Here is a 20,630-nt window from a genome sequence, read left to right as displayed (position 1 = left end):
TCACTCAGACTCACGTCCATCAAGTCCATGATGCCATCCAGCCATCTCATCCTCAGTCGTCCCCTTCTCCTCCTGCCCCCAATCCTTCCCAGCATCAGAGTCTTTTCCAGTGAGTCAACTCTTCGCATGAGGTGGCAAAAGTACTGGACCGTCAGCTTTAGCATCATTCCTTCCAAAGAAATCCCAGGGTTGATCTCCTTCAAAATGGGCTGGTTGTATCTCCTTGCAGTCCAAGGGACTCTCAAGAGTCTTCTCCAACACCACAGTTCAAAAGCATCAATTCTTCAGCACTCAGCCTTCTTCACAGTCCAACTCTCACATCCATACATGACCACAGGAAAAACCATAGCCTTGACTAGACGGACCTTAGTGGGCAAAGTAATGTCTCTGCTTTTCAATATACTATCTAGGCTGCTCATAACTTTTCTTCCAAGGAGTAAGCGTCTTTTAATTTCATGGCTGCAATCACCATCTGCAATGATTTTGGAGCCCCCAAAAATAGTCTGACGCTGTTTCCACTGTTTCCCCATCTATTTCCCATGAAGTGATGGGACCTGATGCCATGATCTTCGTTTTCTGAATGTTGAGCTTTAGGCCAACTTTTTCACTCTCCTTTTTCACTTTCATCAAGAGGCTTTTTAGTTCCTCTTCACTTTCTGCCATAAGGGTGGTGTCATCTGCATATCTGAGGTTATTGATATTTCTCCCAACAATCTTGATTCCAGCTTGTGTTTCTTCCAGTCCAGCGTTTCTCATGATGTACTCTGCATAGAAGTTAAATAAGCAGGGTGACAATATACAGCCTTGACTTACTCCTTTTCCTATTTGGAACCATTCTGTTGTTCCATGACCTGTTCTAACTGTTGCTACCTTACCTGCATACAGATTTCTCAAGAGGTGGGTCAGGTGGTCTGGTATTCCCATCTCTTTCAGAATTTTCCACAGTTTATTGTGATCCACACAGACAAAGGCTTTGGCATAGTCAAGAAAGCAGAAATAGAGGTTTTTCTGGAACTCTCTTGCTTTTTCCATGATCCAGTGGATGTTGGCAATTTGATCTCTGGTTCCTCTGCCTTTTCTAAAACCAGCTTGAACATCAGGGATTTCACAGTTCACATATTGCTGAAGCCTGGCTTGGAGAATTTTGAGCATTACTTTACTACCATGTGAGATGAGTGCAATTATCAAAGATATAAGGCAGGAAGTTTAAATTGTATTTATTACACATATTTAAAAGTGTGCTTATTACTAAATTCAGAAGGTGAACGTATATATATTTGAGTATACTGAGATTTACAACAATGTTTATTTTATTACAGATAATGAAGGAAAAATCATATTAGAAAATAATTTCTATTTTGTGGCAAAAGTGTGAAAAAGACTTGGAAGGGGGTCCAGAAAGACCTGTTTTTTTACAGGACTTGTCTGTTGTAAAAGGCCAGGATGTTTCCTTTGTGAAAAACACTTTCTAGAGGAATTTCCAACAAGGCCATTGAAGAATAATATATTTGGGGTTGCCAGGTAGCTCAGATGGTGAAGAATCTGCCTCAATGCAGGAGACCCAGGTTCAATCCCTGGGTTGGGGAAATTCCCTGGAGAAGGCCATGGCAACCCACTCTAGTATTTTTGCCTAGGAAATGCCATGGACAGAGGAGCCTGGAAGGCTACAGTCCTTGGGGTTGCAAAGAGTCAGACACAACTGAGGGACTAACATTTTCACTTTTCAAAATCCAAAAGGACAAAAGTTCCAAGGGCTGGAGTTGCTGCTGCTGCTGTTGCTAAGTCGCTTCAGTCGTGTCCAACTCTGTGCGACCCCATAGACAGCAGCCCACCAGGCTCCCCCATCCCTGGGATTCTCCAGTTAGGGTGCTGATACTCTCACTGTGAGCTAAAGATGTAATGCTGGGCCATAGCTGGTGGAAATCTGGCTCAGGGACTCCTTCATAAAGCCTGGCCTCTAAGAGCTGCCCCTTCCATTCTATGAAACCAGAAAATTCCCTGCCTGTAGACCATGGATCCTTCAAGGAAACTCATGTTTTCCTCGAAGCTGTAAGTAGAAAGAAACAAAAAGGTAAGTAGGGGAAGTCACACCCCAAGCCTATGCCAGAGATGGAATTTAAATTTACGTTATCAGCAACTGTATGAGAGTCACAGGAGATAAATTAACACAAACGACCTTTGAAACCCCTGGGACTCTGCCAGAATCAAAGGCAGTGACACTTTCACAACTAGGACCCATGAAATTATCCAAGAGAAAACAGTACCCACAGAAGGTGCATGTACAAAAAGTGAGTTACAAAGAACTGAGGGAACAACTCTCCATGTCAGAAAGTTAGAAGATGTGCCAACTGAGCTGTCAGAACCAAAGAATGATAACAGACCAATATGAGAGTAATTATTGAACATGTATTCATAATATACACAAATTCATTTAAGAGGTCAAAGAAGGTCTAGAAACAGAACACTAACAGAAAGATTAATGAACCTAAAAAAGAACCAAAAGAGGTCGAGGTGAAGTCGCTCAGTCGTGTCTGACTCTTTGCGACCCCGTGGACTATAGCCCACCAGGCTCCTCTGTCCATGGGATTCTCCAGGCAAGAATACTGGAGTGGGTTGCCATGTCCTTCTCCAGGGGATCTTCCCGACCCAGGGATCAAACCCAGGTCTTCCGCATTGGAGGCAGACACTTTAACCTCTGAGCCACCAGGGAAGCCTTTTCTACAAATGAAACTTCCACAATGAGAAGCGTGAAAGGGGAGGTAACATAGCTGTCCTGCCACAGTTCAAGAAGGAAATCAGCAGGTGACTATAAGAAAATTCCCCAGAGAGCAACACAGAGATACAACACAGAGATATAAAGAACTGGAAAACATGAAAGATTAATTAAGAGACATGAAGGTCACACTGATAGGTAAAACATTTCTGACTGGAGTTTCACAAAAAGAGAACAGAGATATTAGGATGGGTGGGTGGGGAGATAGATAAATAGACACATGGAAAGAAAGTGAAACTAAAATTCAAACAGCAAAAAAAATCAGAAATAACGTGGGTGGGGCAGGGGGGAGGGCAAAGTCGGGGTTTTGCTTAGAAGTGGATAAGAGATATTAACTAATTAAGTCTCTTGTGAATGTTACATTTAATGGAATAAATTCTTGAAATGCATTAATAAAACACGCCAGTAAAAATGGGCAAAAGATTTAAACAGACATTTCACCAAAGAATGTATGCTGATGGCAACATGAAAAGATACTCAACATCATTCATTATCAGGATAATATAAATTAAAATCACATACAAAATATAAATATGCACCTTTTAGATAGCTAAAATTAAAAAGATTGACCAAAGTAAGTGTTGGCAAGAATGTGGAAGAAATCGAACTCTCCTGCATTGCTGGTGGGAGTGGAAATGGAAAAACCACTGTGGAAAACAGTTCGAGAGTTTCTTTAAAAGTGAAGACAGCCTTCAGAATGGGAGAAAATAATACCAACTGACAAAAAATTAATCTCAAAAATATATAAGCAGCTCACGCAGCTCAATACCAGAAAAATAAACCATCCAATCAAAAAACAAACAAAAAAAGGGGCCAAAGAACTAAACAGACATTTCTCCAAAGAAGACATACAGAGGACTAATAAACACATGAAAAGGTGCTCAACATCTCTCATTATTAGTGAAATGCAAATCAAAATCACAATGAGGTACCATCTCACACCACATAGAATGGCTGCTATCAAAAAGGCTACAAAGAATAAATGCTAGAGAGGGTGCAGAGAAGAGGGAACCCTCTTATACTGTTGGTGGGAATGCAAACTTGTACAGCCACTATAGAGAACAGTGTGGAGATTCCTTAAAAAGCTGAAAATAGAACTGCCAAACAACCAAGCAATCCCACTGGGCATACACACCGAGGAAACCAGAGTTGAAAGAGACACGTGTGCCCCAATGTTCCTCACAAAGCTGTTTACAATAGCTAGGACATGGAAGTAACCTAGATGTCCATCAGCAGTCAAATGGATAAGAAAGCTGTAGTACATAAACACAATGGAATATTACTCAGCTATTAAAAAGAACACGTTTGACTCAGTTCTAATGAGGTGGATGAAACTGGCGTCTATTATACTGAGTGAAGTAAGTCAGAAAGAAAAACACCAATACAGTGTATTAACACATACATATGGAATTTAGAAAGATGGTAACAATGACACTATATGTGAGACAGCAGAAGAGACCCAGATATAAAGAACAGACTTTTGGACTCTGTGGGACAAGGCAAGTGTGGGATGATTTGAGAGAATAGCATTGAAACATGCATATTATCATATGTGGAATAGGTCACCAGTCCAGGTTCCAAGCATGAGACAGGGCACTCAGGGCCAGTGCACTGGGATGACCCTGAGGGATGGGATAGGGAGGGAGATCAGAGTGGGATTCAGGATGGAGAACACATATACACCCATAGCTGATTCATGTATGGCAAAAGCCACCACAATATTGTAAAGTAATCAGCCCCCAGTTAAAATAAATTTAAAAAATAGTTAAACATACAACCTACCATATAATGTAGGCATTCCATTCCTAGATATGTATCCAAGAAAGAAAAACTACCACTGCTCATATTGACATAAATGTTCATGCCATCTTAAGTTGTAATAGCCAAAAACTGGAAGCAACTAAAATGTCCTTCAATGGGTGAATTGATAAAAACAAATTGTGATCTATCCACCAATGAATTATTACTCAGCAGTACACTTTTAAATGATTACTATATATGTATGAGTTCATTCCAATCCCTAAGAAAGGCAATGCCAAAGAATGCTCAAACTACCACACAACTACACTCATCTCTCATGCTACCAAGTAATGCTCAAAATTCTCCAAGCCAGGCTTCAGCAGTACATGAACGATGAACTTCCAGACGTTCAAGCTGGTTTTAGAAAAGGCAGAGGAACCAGAGATCAAATTGCCAACATCTGCTGGATCATGGAAAAATCAAGAGAGTTCCAGAAAAACATCTATTTCTGCTTTATTGACTACGCCAAAGCCTTGGACTGTTTGGATCACAATAAACTGTGGAAAATTCTGAAAGAGATGGGAATACCAGACCACCTGACCTGCCTCTTGAGAAACCTGTATGCAGGTCAGGTAGAAACAGTTAGAACTGGACATGGAACAACAGACTGGTTCCAAATAGGAAAAGGAGTACATCAAGGCTGTATATTGTCACCCTGCTTATTTAATTTACATACAGAGTACATCATGAGAAACACTGGGCTGGATGAAGCACAAGCTGGAATCAAGATTGCTGGGAAAATATCAATAACCGCAGATATGCAGATGACACCAACCTTATGTCAGAAAGTAAAGAATTATAGAGCCTCTTGATGAAAGTGAAAGAAGACAGTGAAAAAGTTGACTTAAAACTCAGCATTCTGAAGACAAAGATCATGGCATCCGGTCCCATCACTTCATGGCAAATAGATGGAGACATAGTGGAAACAGTGGCAAACTATTTTGGGGGGCTCCCAAAATCACTGCAGATGGTGATTACATCCATGAAATTAAAAGACACTTGCTCCTTGAAAGAAATGTTATGACCAACCTAGACAGCATATTAAAACGCAGAGATATTACTTTTCCAACAAAGGTCCATCTAGTCAAGGCTATGGTTTTTCCAGTAGTCATGTATGGATATGAGAATTGGACTAAAAAGAAAGCTGAGCGCCAAAGAATTGATGCTTTTGAACTGTGGTGTTGGAGAAGACTCTTGAGAGTCCCTTGGACTGCAAGATCCAACCAGTCCATATTAAAGGAAATCAGTCTGGAATGTTCATTGGAAGGCCTGATGTTGAAGCTGAAACTCCAATACTTTGGCCACCTGATGCAAAGAACTGACTCATTTGAAAAGACCCTGATGCTGGGAAAGATTGAAGGCAGGAGGAGAAGGGGACAACAGAGGATGAGATGGTTGGATGGCATTACCGACGCTATAGACATGAGTTTGAGTAGGCTCCGGGAGTTGGTGATGGACAGTGAGGCCTGCCGTGCTACAGTCCAAGGGGTCACAAAGAGTCGGACACGACTGAGCGACTGAAATGAACTGAACTGGTGAGTTTGTGTGCAGATGTCTGTGTAATAAAGATATTATATTATAAATATAATGTAATATGTGATATATTATATAAATCATTCAATTCAGAGTAAAGTAGCACACAATTGCAACTTATGCTAAAATTGTGTAAATTTTAATAAAATGTAAAGGTGATAAAACAACTGATAAATTTAGGTAAAGGTAGTAATATTTCCTGGAGAAGGCAATGGCACCCCACTCCGGTATTCTGGCCTGGAAAATCCCATGGACAGAGGAGCCTGGTAGGCTGCCTTCCATGGGGTCGCAAAGAGTCGGACACGACTAAGTGACTGCACTTTCACTTTTCACTTTCGTGCATCGGAGAAGGAAATGGCAACCCACTCCAGTGTTCTTGCCTTGAGAATCCCAGGGACATGGGAGCCTGGTGGACTGCCGTCTATGGGGATGCACAGAGTCAGACACTACTGAAGTAACTTAGCAGCAGCAGCAGCAGTAATATTTCCTATTCTATTCCTTAAATTTTTTGTATACATGTAATTATTCAAAATACAAATTTTGAGAAAACCCAGCTGTACGTGTTTATTTGAGATATAACTAAAATAAATTACACAGAAAATGAGGAGGTCATGTCATGGAAGAAATACATAAGTTAGCCTCAAACTAAAGAAAACTGATGTGGCTGTAAAAATATCAGACAAAACAGGCTTTAAGGCAAGAAAAGAAGTTCATGAGTTAAAAGTTAAAGGACAGAACTTTTCAGGAGTTCCAAATGCCTAAATTTATATTCATTTCACAGTATAATCTCAAATACATAAGAGAAAAATGTCACCAGTATAGCCTTCCCTCAGTTTCTGGGGGGATTGATTCTAGGACCCTCGAAGATACCCAAATCCACAGATACCCACATCCCTTACATGAAATGGTATAATATTTGCATATAACCTATGCACATCCACACATACACCTTAAGTTATCTTTAGTTTACTTGTAATGCCTAATACAATGTAAATGCTACAAAAAGAACTGCATGTGTTTAGTATTTTCAATTTTTTCTTTTTGATACTTTCTGGATTTTTTTTTTAATGTTTTCAATGTGAGGTTGATTGAAATCAAGGAAACTCACGGATATGAAGGGCTCACTGTACAAGAAGAAATCAGCAAATTCACAGTCACAGTGGGATATTCTAAAGGTTCTTTTCTAGGAAATAGATTGATCAAATAGACAAAAAAATTGGTAAAGATATGAAAGGCTTGAGCATATAGTTTATCTGCTTGATATAAAGGGTTTTATAGAACCTCCTAGCCAATAAATAGACACACATTACTTACAAACTCTCATATTCATTAAAGTTGATGATTCCATAAGTCACAAATGACATTTTCAACCAACTGGAAACACTCTACATCATTCTCTGGTGACAATATAAAAGACAAAAGAAGGGAAGAATAGGGAAACAAAAATAGCCAATCTCTCCCCCGACCCCATATATTTGAAAACAAAACAAAACAAATGCACACTTATTCTAGGAACTTAACCAGCAATTAATTCCCTGCATCAAATTCCTTGGTGTTTAAAACAAACTGAAACTTTTTTCCTGCACCTACTCTTGATTGACTATTGTTTACATTAAAACACAGGAACTCCTGTTCAGTTGTATTCTATGAATAAATCAAAACCCAACATATAAATTGGTAGAAGACATTTGTTACTCACAAAGCCAACCAAGGATCAATACTGATAATATATACAGAACTAGGAATCAGTGAATAAACCCAAATAACAAAATTGAACATGTGAACAGGTAGAAAACCAGACACGTGAAATAGGGACACATGAAAAGCGGCTAAATTTCCATAGCAACTGGAGAAATGCAAAATAAATCACATCATTAATTGTTTACATTAAATTGGCAAAAACTAAAAAATTAGGTGTTGGTGATTATAGAGGAAAACGAGAGCTCTGACAAAGTATTCTAGTTAAAATGCAACCGATAGCATGAAACACAAAATGAAAAGGTCAGTTAAATGTGAGGATACACATACTGTATGTCCAATAGCTGCATTGCTATTAGTATGTTGACAGAACTGCTAATATTGCGTAAAGAATTCACATTGTTTTAATGGCAAAAAAAAAAATGTTAATAAAACATAATGACGATCTACCAACCAGAAAATCAATAAGTAAACTGTGGTTTATTCATTATACATCTTTTAAAATTAAAGAAAAAAAATCTGTAAATCATGGACAAATCATGAAAATACTGATGAATAAAATAGCAAGTTATAGAAGGATGTACAGAGTAAGAAACTTAATAGTGTTTACAGACCATAAATTTGCCCTGAAAACTGTGAAGGTGAATGAGAAGGATACTGTTAACTTCAACAATAACTGATTTATTTTATTTCTTTAAAAAATTATGAGTCAAATAAGGAACAATATTAATGTATATGCTGGATGGTGGGCTCAAGAATGTTACACTCTACACATCAGTAATGCTTAAAATTCTCTAAGCTAGGTATGTGAATTGAGAACTTCACGTAAGTGAAAAATCAATACATGAACTGAGAATTTCCAAATGTTCAAGCAGGATGTAGAAAAGGCAGAGGAACCAGAGATCAAATTGCCAACATCTGTTGGATCATAGAAAAAGCAAGACAATTCCAGAAAAACATCTACTTCTGCTTCATTGACTATGCTAAAGCCTTTGACTATGAGGATCACAACAAACTGTGGAAAATTCTGAAAGAGATGGGAAAACCAGACCACGTGACCTGCCTCCTGAGAAATCTGTATGCAGGTCAAAAAGCAACAGAACCAAACATGGAACAACAGACTGGTTCCAAATTGGGAAAGGAATACTGCAAGGCTTTATATTGCCATCCTGATTACTTAACTTATATGCAGAGAACATCTTGCAAAATGCTGGGCTGAATGAAGCACAAACTGGAATCAAGATTGCCTGCTGAAATATCAATAACCTCAGATATCAGATGACACCACTCTAATGGCAGAAAGTGAAGAAGAACTAAAGAGCCTCTTGATGAAAGTGAAAGAGGAGAGGGAAAAATTTGGCTTAAAATTCAACATTCAAAAATCGAAGATCATGACATCCGGTCCCATCACTTCATGGCAAATAGATGGGGAAACAGGGACAGACTTTCTTTTCTTGGGCTCCAAAATTACTGTAGATGGTGACTGCAGCCATGAAATTAAAAGACACTTGCTCCTTGGAAAAAAGCTATGGCAAATCTAGACAGCATATTAAAAATATTACTTCGCTGACAAATGTCCATCTGGTCAAAGCTATGGTTTTTCCATTACTGGTTTTTCCAGTAATCATGCATGGATGTGAGAGTTGGACAATAAAGAAAGCTGATGAAGACCACATGAAGACCATAAAGAAAGGGGAAGAATTGATGTTTTTAAACTGTGGTGTTGGAGATCTTGAGATTTCCTCGGACTGCAAGGAGATCAAACCAGTCAATCCTCAAGGAAATCAGTCCTGAAAAATCATTGGAAGGACTGATGCTGAAGCTGAAGCTCCTATACATTGGCCACCTGATGCAAAGAGCTGACTCCTTAGAAAAGACCTTGATGTTGGGAAAGACTAAAGGCAGGAGGAGAAGGGGATGACAGAGGATGAGATGGTTGGATGGCATCACTGACCTGATAGACATGAGTTTGAGCAAGCTCCAGGAGTTGGTGATGGACAGGGAAGCCTGGGGTGCTGCAGTCCATGGGGTTTCAAAGAGTTGGACATGACTGAGCAACTGAACTGAATTGAACACTTCAGTATATTTAAAATTTGTGCAATTTAAACAAATGAAAGAAATAATTCTAATAAAGTTATGAGACTATAATTGTCATTAATAATAGCATAAGAAAAAGAAAACACCATTCTGAGATACTATGAAAAAAGAGTGAATAATGAATGTTCACCAATGCCTAACTTTGCACAGGGAACAACGTTAGGCTTTACCTATTGTGATTGATCAGTGTTTTTGGTTTTATTTTTAGTTGGGAGACTAAAAGAATATGTGTTCTTATTCACTAATAAAAAGTATTAGGTACCAAGAAACTGAAAAGTTAATGAAATGTATTATATCATAGACAAAAACATCTGTGTATAGATCAGAACTACTTTCCTTGGGACATTTTTCACAGTACCAGTTTGGTTTGTGGATTTCCAAGATAGAGCCATGGTCATGAAAACTAGCTTTGCAATTAAAAAATTTTAGTGTTTAAGAATCAGACAAGTCACTTCAATTTTTTAAACTTGATTACATAACAGTAATATAAATATAATACAAATGAAAGTGCTCTGTAAAGTGAAAGCAAACACTTATGAAGTATGTTATCTCAGAGTGTGTTCAGTCACCAAGTCATATCCAACTCTTTGTAAGCCTATGGACCGTGGCAAGCCAGGCCTCCTGGTCCCTTACCATCTCCCGGAGTTTGGCCAAGGTCATGCCCGCTGAATCAGCGATGCCATCCAACCATCTCATCCTATATTGCCCTCTTCTCCTGCTTTCAATCTTTCCCAAAAATCAGGGTCTTTTCCAGTGAGTCAGCTGTTTGCATTAGGTGGCCAAAGTATTGGAACTTCAGCGTCAGCATCACTCCTTCCAATGAGTATTCAAGGTTGATTTCCTTTAGGATTGACTGGTTTGACCTCCTTGCTGTCCAAGGGACTCTCAAAGTTATTCAAAATGCCAGAGTTCAAAAGCTTCAATTCTTTGGCACTCTGCCTTCTTTATGGTCTAACTCACATCCATACATGACTACTGGAAAGATCATAGCCTTGACTATATGGAACTCTGTCAGCAAAGTGATGTCTTTGCTTTTTAATACACTGTCGAGGTTTGCCATAGCTTTCCTGCCAAGAAGCAATGGTCTTGTAATTTCATGGCTGCAGTCAGCATCCTCAGTGATTTTAGAGCCCAAGAGGAAATCTGTCACTGCTTCCACTTTTTCCCTTCTATTTGCCATGAAGTGATGGGACCAGATGCCAAGATCTTATTTTTTTAAATACTGAGTTTTAAGCTGGATTTTTCACTCTCCTCTTTCACCCTCATCAAAAGGCTCTTTAGTTCTCCTCTTTCTGCCATTAGAGTAGTATCATCTGCATATCTAAAGTTGTTGATATTTCTCTAGTAATCTTGATTCCAGCTTGTAACTCATCCAGCCTGGCATTTCACAAGATGTGCTCTGCATATAAGTTAAATAAACAGGGTGACAATGAACAGCCTTGTCATACTCCTTTCTCAATTTTGAACCAGTCAGTTGCTTCATATAAGGTTCTTAACTGTTGCTACTTGACCTGCATACAGGTTTCTCAGTAGTTAATTCTAACTTCTATAGCTGAGCTGGTGTTAATCTGTTTCAAAGGCCATCCGAATCAAATTTGTTTTATTCTATTCAACTTGTAATGTCGAATGTCTGCTCTTGCTAAATACTCAAGAGTTTTATCTTACTAAGGCAATGGAGTAGCAAAGTAGGCTGATGAACCTGTTGTCAGGCTCCAAAGCTCATAAAAGAGTTCCAGAAAAACATCTATTCTGCTCTATTGACTATGTCAAAGCCTTTGACTGTGTGGATCACAATAAACTATGGAAAATTCTGAAAGAGATGGGAATACCAGACCACCTGACCTGCCTCTTGAGAAACCTATATGCAGGTCAGGAAGCAACAGTTAGAACTGGACATGGAACAACAGACTGGTTTCAAATAGGAAAAGGAGTACATCAAGGCTGTATATTGTCACCCTGCTTATTTAACTTCTAGGCAGAGTACATCATGAAAAACGCTGGACTGGAAGAAACACATGCTGGAATCAAGATTGCCGGGAGAAATATCAATAACCTCAGATATGCAGATGACACCACCCTTATGGCAGAAAGTGAAGAGGAACTAAAAAGCCTCTTGATGAAAGTGAAAGAGGAGAGTGAAAAAGTTGGCTTAAAGCTCAACATTCAGAAAACGAAGATCATGGTATCTGGTCCCATCACTTCATGGCAGATAGATTGGGAAACAGTGGAAACAGTGTCAGACTTTATTTTTGGGGGCTCCAAAATCACTGCAGATGGTGACTGCAGCCATGAAATTAAAAGTCGCTTATTCCTTGGAAGAAAAGCTATGACCAACCTAGACAGCATATTCAAAAGTGGAGACATTACTTTGCCAACAAAGGTCCGTCTAGTCAAGGCTATGGTTTTTCCTGTGGTCATGTATGGATGTGGGAATTGAACTGTGAAGAAGGCTGAGCACCGAAGAATTGATGCTTTTGAACTGTGACTCTTGAGAGCCCCTTGGACTGCAAGGAGATCCAACCAGTCCATTCTGAAGGAGACCAGCCCTGGGATTTCTTTGGAAGGAATGATGCTGAAGATGAAACTCCCGTACTTTGGCCACCTCATGCGAAGAGTTGACTCATTGGAAAAGACTCTGATGCTGGAAGGGATTGTGGGCAGGAGGAGAAGGGGATGACAGAGGATGAGATGGCTGCATGGTATCACTGACTCGATGGACATGAGTCTGAGTGAACTCCAGGAGTTGGTGATAGACAGGGAGGCCTGGCATGTTGCCATTCATGGGGTCACAAAGAGTCGGACACAACTGAGGGACTGAACTGAACTGAAATTGGTTAAGAGTAGATTAAGTCTGCTGAATACTTGTAACAGAAACTGTGCTAAGAGTTTTTGTTTAATCTTTAAAATACCAGTTTTAAAATCCATTCTATTATACTCTCCAGATTTTACATGAAGAAACTGAAGTTTAGAAAAGTGACGTAACTTGTCCAAGTTCACATAAGTAGATCAGAGGCAGAGCTGAGGTTTGCAGCCAGTTCTGTTCAATTCTAGAACCTATTTCTCATTTCTAGGTCACCTCTTACTGATATAGGATCTATAGACATGAAGCCGGAGAAGCCAATGGCACCCCACTCCAGTACTCTTGCCTGGAAAATCCCATTGGTGGAGGAGCCTGGTAGGCTGCAGTCCATGGGGTCGAGAAGAGTCGGACACAACTGAGTGACTTCACTTTCACTTTCCAGTTTCCTGCACTGGAAAAGGAAATGGCAACCCACTCCGGTGTTCTTGCCTGGAGAAACCCAGGGACAAGGGAGCCTGGTGGGCTGCTGTCTATGGGGTCGCACAGAGTCGGACACGACTGAAGTGACTTAGCAGCAGCAGCAGCAGCAGAAGTAGACATGAAGCAGAGAACATAACTTCTAGTCCAATTAGATCTGCAAGCATTTTTATGCTTAAAAGACTGTAATGAATCATAGCCATAAAACTATAAAATTTAATACTGGAAAAGAATTTAGATGTCACCCCTAGTTTATTCTTTTACTTATTTATGTACTCGTTTGTTTATAGATGTTTATTGATCAATATTTATCAAAGTGGCTACATTAAAAGATAAAAGAATTTTACTTCTTCGTTTCCAATTTGGATTCCCTTTATTGCTTTTTCTGCTCTGATTGCTGTGGCCAAAACTTCCATAACTATGTTGAATAGTAGTGATGAAAATGGGCACCCTTGTCTTGTTCCTGACTTTAGGGGAAATGCTTTCAATTTTTCATCATTGAGGATAATGTTTGCTGTGGGTTTGTCATATATAGCTTTTATTATGTTGAGGTATGTTCCTTCTATTCCTGCTTTCTGGAGAGTTTTTATCATAAATTGATGTTGAATTTTGTCAAAGGCCTTCTCTGCATCTATTGAGATAATCATATAGCTTTTATTTTTCAATTTGTTATTGTGGTGAATTACATTGATTGATTTGCGGATATTGAAGAATCGTTGCATCCCTGGCATAAAGCCCACTTGATCATGGTGTATGATCTTTTTAATGTGTTGTTGGATTCTGATTGCTAGAATTTTGTTAAGGATTTTTGCATCTATGTTCATCAGTGATATTGGCCTGTAGTTTTCTTTTTTTGTGGCATCTTTGTCAGGTTTTGGTATTAGGGTGATGGTGGCCTCATAGAATGAGTTTGGAAGTTTACCTTCTTCTGCAATTTTCTGGAAGAGTTTGAGTAGGATATGTGTTAGCTCTTCTCTAAATAAATGCTGGAGAGGGTGTGGAGAAAAGGGAACCCTCTTACACTGTTGGTGGGAATGCAAACTGGTACAGCCACTATGGAGAACAGTGTGGAGATTCCTTAAAAAATTGCAAATAGAACTGCCTTATGACCCAGCAATCCCACTGCTGGGCATACACACTGAGGAAACCAGAATTGAAAGAGACGCGTGTACCCCACTGTTCATCGCAGCACTGTTTATAATAGCCAGGACATGGAAGCAACCTAGATGTCCAGCAGCAGATAAGAAAGCTGTGGTATGTATACACAATGGAGTATTACTCAGCCATTAAAAAGAATACATTTGAACCAGTTCTAATGAGGTGGATGACTCTGGAGCCTATTACAGAGTGAAGTAAGCCAGAAAGAAAAACACCAATACAGTATACTAACACACATATACGGAATTTAGAAAGATGGTAATGATAACACTCTATTCGAGACAGCAAAAGAGACACAGATGTATAGAACAGACTTTTAGATTCTGTGGGAGAGGGAGAGGGGGGGATGATTTGGGAGGATGGCATTGAAACATGTATACTATCAGGTAAGAAACAAATCACCAGTCTGTGTTCGATACAGGATACAGGATGCTTGGGGCTGGTGCACGGAGATGATCCAAAGAGATGATATGGAGTGGGAGGTGGGAGGGGGTTCAGGATTGGGAACTCATGTACACCTGTGGCTGATTCATGTCAATGTATGGCAAAACCAATACAGTGTTGTAAAGCAAAATAAAGTAAAAATAAAAATTAAACAAATAAATAAAAGAATAAAATTAAATAATAAATAAATGAGAATTCTCCTTAAGTACTGATCCCCTGGAGAAAGGAATGGCTACCCACTCCAGTATTCTTGCCAGGAGAATCCCATGGACAGAGGAGCCTGGTGGGCTACAGTCCATGGGCTTGCAAAGGGTCAGACATGACTGAGCGACTGAACAAGAACAACAACGTGAGATTTTATGCGTTCATGGCTATAACAGCTATTATAGGGTACAAAGATGCATGAGATGCAAATTCTTATCTTTAGCTTGCTGTTCACAAGAACACAATTTACTATAGAAAGTAGTTAGTGTATGTTACGTATTATCTAGTCCACCACTTCTATCGATGAGAAAATTGAAGTATAAAGAGGTAATACCTTGAATAATAACTTGATTATCCAGTTAGTCAAATCATGTTGTCACCGATCCAATGAAAACTCAGGGTCCCTAGTGTATTCCACCTGCTAATATAAATACAATGCACACAAATCAGCTGCTAGGGAAAGGAGTTTATCATTTTACTTGTTGAAATATATACCTTATGTGAACTTTATTAAATTAAAATGATAGTTCAAGAAACTAGATCCGTTTGGCTCCTGAAAGGGATAGAAAATAAAGTTATCCACCACCTTCCAGTAAAGGGATTCAGAGAGTAGCTGGAAGTGTTGTATTACAAAGTCACTTCCGTTGCCCTGACTAATCACCACAGGGGATGTTTCAGGCCAAGTGTAGGATTTCACTTCAGTTGTGATCCCCAGACTGAAAAGTTGCGCTCTCATATTAATCGGCATAAAAATTGGTGCCTTGAATCTTCCCTTAGAGTAGAGCACTTAACTTTGGAATCTAAAGCCTAAATGGGATTGTAGCCCATGTTCTTCATAACTTCTACCAACTTAATTTAGACCATTTCCACCTGGAAAAGTTCTCATTCGGGTCCTCTCTGCTCACTGTCTCACTAGGATTGCATGTCCATGAGAGTAGATCAGATTTCTTTGGAAGTTAAGAAACCATACAATGATACTACTCTCTTTCCTTCAAAACCAAAGTATGATTTTTCAAGTTTTTGCCATTTGTACTTCCCACACGTGAGCTTGGATTTGTCCAGTTCTTGCTATCTGCACTTCTCACCTCGCCAAAGCTGCACGACTGCTCCTGACGTCCTAGTGACCTGCTGATGGTCTCCCTGCTGGAGTCCTCACCTGACGCAGAGACAGAGAGAACTGCATTAAAATGCTGAGTCATCCTGTGATCCCACCCCAACCCCTAGCCTCCTTGTGACCATTCTTTGGCTTCAGGGTGCAGTAAATACCATTAACACTTCTCCCCCTGGCCTGTAGAGTCCTCTGCCATCTAACTGGCCCTTCCTGCATCTCATCCCCATCTTCTCCACCCTCCCTTAACTCACTGGGCCACCGTCTGCTGTTCTTTAGCTTCTGGTTATACCAAGTGTCTCCTCACCTCAGAAATGCAGCCCTCACTCTTCTCTGCCTCAGCTGCTCTCCCGACACCCTTCACTCATTCCAGTCTTTTGGGTTTCAGCCTAAATCTTCCTTCTAAAGACTCTTCCTCAGCCTCTTTTGTTATCTCAGCCATTTACCTTTTTTCCTGTATAAAATTTACTCCCTCAGTGGGGAGAGTGGAAAAGCAATGAAAAGTAAACAAATTAGCACTATTTGCTCTCCAATAACAAATATTGATCTGTAGTTAGTTGAGCACATAGCTTCTCCATCAGAGCATAAGCCCAACAGCAGAGACCTGTCCATCCCTTTCACCACTGTATCCCCAGTTATAAGCACATATCTGTACTTAAATAGGGCTTCCCTGGTGGCTCAGCTGGTAAAGAATCTACCTGCAATGTGGAGACCTGGGTTCAATCCCTGGGTTGGGAAGTTCCCCTGGAGAAGAGCCACCCACTCCAGCATTCTGGCCTGGAGAATTCCATGGGCTGTCTAATCCATGGGGTCACAAAGTGTTGGACACAACTGAGCAACTTTCATTTTCACACATAAATATCTGCTGAGTGAATTAATATACAAATTCTGTGGATCCTTCTATATATTCACATGTATATATATATATATATATATGAATATGAATTGTATACTAAATTATTTTATCAGTTCCATTAGTTTTTAAGTTGTTCTCAGTTTTGTACACAGACAATCATATTGTCAGGAGTGGGGAAGATAAATGTTTCATAGCTTATCCAATAACTATACCAATTATTTTCCTTTCCCATGTTATCATATGGACTGAAACATCTAAGGAGATATCTCCAGCTCCATTATGGGAAGTAGAGTACACGAGCAGGGAGAGCTCCAGACCCCCAGTCTTGCCTCAGAAATAAGAGCTAAGCTTTCGTTAGTTTTCTAATTGCTTTCCCGAAGAGTTATGAGGGGAAAAGTTTTCTACTCTCAAAACTAAACTTGAAATTCATCACTGGGCTAGAACTTCTGGAATAATATGAACAGTGGTATCCCAGTCATCCTTGTTTTTTTTAGAAATGATCATTCATTCACTATTTAATATGAGTCAGGTACAACTCTAGGCATTGTATATCAATATTTCCCTTTAACAAATAGTTTTTAAAAGATGAAGTGAAATGTCCATAGATGCAGAGAAAGTAAGTATTACAGTCAGGATTCAAATTCAAACCTTTCTAATTCTAGCCATTTCTCATAACTATAAAATTAAATAAGGCTTTATATAGGGAGATTTTGAAATACTTTCTCCCCTCTAGTAATTTAACAAATTGTACTTTCTAAAAAATGGCCACGACAATATCTCTCATCCCACATAAGCTCCTACGACGTGACTGTAACAGATACACCGGTGAGAGGTAGTGCCTACGTCCCCTCACTGTAAGCCAGGGTGACTTCTCTGCCCACACCCAGAAGTGATACTCTAACTCCTAGGGCCAAGTCACAGAAGAGAACACTGCTTCCTGTTCCTCTGGAGGCTTGTCTCAGTTTCTAGATACCATGACATGAGGGAGCCCAAGAAGCCTTGGAGGGGATCCAAAGGCCCTAGCCCACAGCCCGGGCTGAAATCCTGGCTGGCAGGCAGAACCGCCTTGCCAGCCGTGCAAGTGCGTCATCTTGAAAGCAGATCCTCTCACCAACTGTTTCCATACTCCACTGAGTTGCCCCAGCAAACACTGCATGGAGCAGAGGTGAGCTGGCTTCACTGAGTCCTGCCTACGTCACAGATACACAAGCAAAACAAATAATGGTTGTTGTTTCAAGCCACTAAGCTTTGGGGTGGTTTGTTAAGCAGTAATAGATAACTAAAACAGAAGACATATATTCTATACACCAGATAAGATGAAAAAATTCTACTAACAATTAGGTTTTTGAATATACAGATTATATGTATTAGTATCAAGAACAACAAAAAAACTGACTAAGCAAAAAGACAATCTACTGAATGGGAAAAAATATTTGCAAATGGTATGACTGATAAGGGGTTAATATCCAACATATATAAACAGTTCATATAACTCAACATAAAAATTAATAGTAGAACTGAATAGACATTTTCCAAAAAGGAAATGCAGGTGACTAACAGGCACATGAAAAGATGCTCACCTTCAACAATCATCAAGGAAATGCAAATCAAAACCTCAATGAGATAACACCTCACACCTGTCAGAATGGCTGTCATCCAAAAGAACACAAACAACAAATGTTGGCAAGGATGTGGGGAAAAGGGAACCTTGTTACACTGTTGGCAAGAATGTACTTTGGTGCAGCCACTGTGGAAAACAGTAAGGAGATTACTAAAAAAAATAAAAATAGAGTTACCGTATGATCCAGAATTCCACTCCTGGGTGTATATCCAAAAAAAAAAAAAAAAACACTAATTCAAAAAGACAAATGCACTCCAGTGTTCACAGCGGCATTATTTATAACTGCCAAGATATGGAAACAACCTAAGTGTCTGCCAACAGATGAAGGATGAAGGCGATGTGGCTCAGGTGAGGGGCTGAATCTCGACATCGCCTGCCCACCACGGTGCTGGGCACTGGCCTGCCTTGCCTGTCTCCGGGGACCCAGGATAAATATAGCAGTGATGCTGACGCTGGCAAGCAAACTGAGGCGTGAGGACAGTCTCAAAGGTCCTGGGTGTCAGCCACAGCCTCTGACTCCACTCAGCAGGTTTCTGTGACAGACAGGCTGTTTGTTAAAGAGGTTGCAGAACCTGAAGCTAATTTACCTTACAGGTGTAAAGTGCATTTTTCCGACCCACGTGAGCTTCATTGCTTTCAGCTGTCACCCCAGATAAGGGTTACTAACAGGATGGAAAATTTCAGTTTGAAGCTGAAGTTTTCGATGCATACAACACGGTGCCTCCCAAAGTGAACTGTTTGACCCAGGTCTGGCACACCAACTCCACAGAAAACGGCGAGATACATCTCAGGGCACTGACTGGGCCCCCACAAGCACGCTGAAGGATGTTGTGTGGGGACTAAACTCTTTATTTACGGATCCTTTGAATTTTGGTGATCCACTGGATATAGAAGCTGTAGAACATCATTTAGGGGACAATGAGGTCTTCTGGAATAAAGGGGAAGACTACATTAAGCATTACACCAGAAGATACGGGGAGAGGACTGCAGGCCCTGGACTGTGCCTTAGAAGTTGGTCTCCAACTGAAACCAGAAGGGGGCCTCCTCCCGAGTCCTCAGCTCCCCTCAGTCCCACTGGGCCATCTGAGTCCTGTGACCATGTTGTTCCGAGGAAGACCCTTTTCCAGACCACCCATTGCAGACAGAGAGCCCCACATAAATATATCCAGAAAATACATTTGGGGTTCTAAAAGAGTTATCTGCTCAAGATGCTTATTTTTTGAAATTATACTGCATGGACTGTTGATGACATTCTCGAAAGGTTGTAATGATCTCAGCATTGAGGCTTGAGTTTGCTTTTCCCCCTCTCAGAGTTAGTCCTTGCACGGGTGTTGCTAAGGATGTGCTCAGCGCAGTCACAGATTGGTGCTCAGAACCCCACTACAGACTGTGATCAGAGGCAAATTCTCGTAGCTGCTCCCGCAAACGTCGCCCCTACTTAGATGCGGTGAAGCTTCCCAGAGTACAGAGCCATTCACTGTAGAGCTCTTACTTCAATGTGTATTTTATTGAATTTGGAAGAAATAGTCCATGTCCCAGGGCTTCCTTTGTGGCTCCGAGGGTGAAGAGCCGGCCTGCCATGCTGGAGACCCAGGTTTGATCCGTAGGTTGAGAAGATCCCTTGGAGGAGGGCATGGCGACCCTCTCCAGTATTCTTGCCTGGAGACACCCCATGTCCAGAGGAGCCTGGCAGGCTACAATCCATGGGGTCTCAAAGAGTCAGACACGACTGAGCGACTGCCCACAGCACAGCAATCCATGTCCCAAGAGTTCCTGGTGCTGGAGAACAGACCACGGCAGGCCCTGGGCACCACACACTGGGACCGATGGTGATTGGAGGCCAGGAGCCAGCAGAGAGGTCTGGCAGTGGCTGTGGGTGGCCTGGCATGTAATGAAGTCTCCCGGCAGTTCACATCAAGGGATGCGCTACCCCTCCACTGATACCCCTGTGAGTCCTACAAGATCTCCTCTCCGCCTGGCAGGACTCACTTGTCTGATGTATTTTTAGGTGCTGGATTCTGATTCCCTGAACCTCAGCCTCAACCTCCTCATAATGCGTGG

The 20,630-nt window shown here is 40.6% G+C and overlaps 1 pseudogene; it reads left to right on the top strand.

Annotated features, from left to right (window-relative positions):
* Positions 1-19,012: 19,012 nt before the first annotated feature.
* On the top strand, positions 19,013-20,011 carry LOC138414798 (NEDD8-conjugating enzyme UBE2F pseudogene; annotated as a pseudogene).
* The last annotated feature ends 619 nt before the right edge of the window (positions 20,012-20,630 follow it).

This window comes from Ovis canadensis, chromosome 11, assembly GCF_042477335.2.
Source record: "Ovis canadensis isolate MfBH-ARS-UI-01 breed Bighorn chromosome 11, ARS-UI_OviCan_v2, whole genome shotgun sequence".
Classification (NCBI taxonomy): domain Eukaryota; kingdom Metazoa; phylum Chordata; class Mammalia; order Artiodactyla; family Bovidae; genus Ovis; species Ovis canadensis.
The sequence above is the reverse complement of the archived record's forward strand: the minus strand, read 5'-3'. Positions and strand labels throughout refer to the sequence as shown.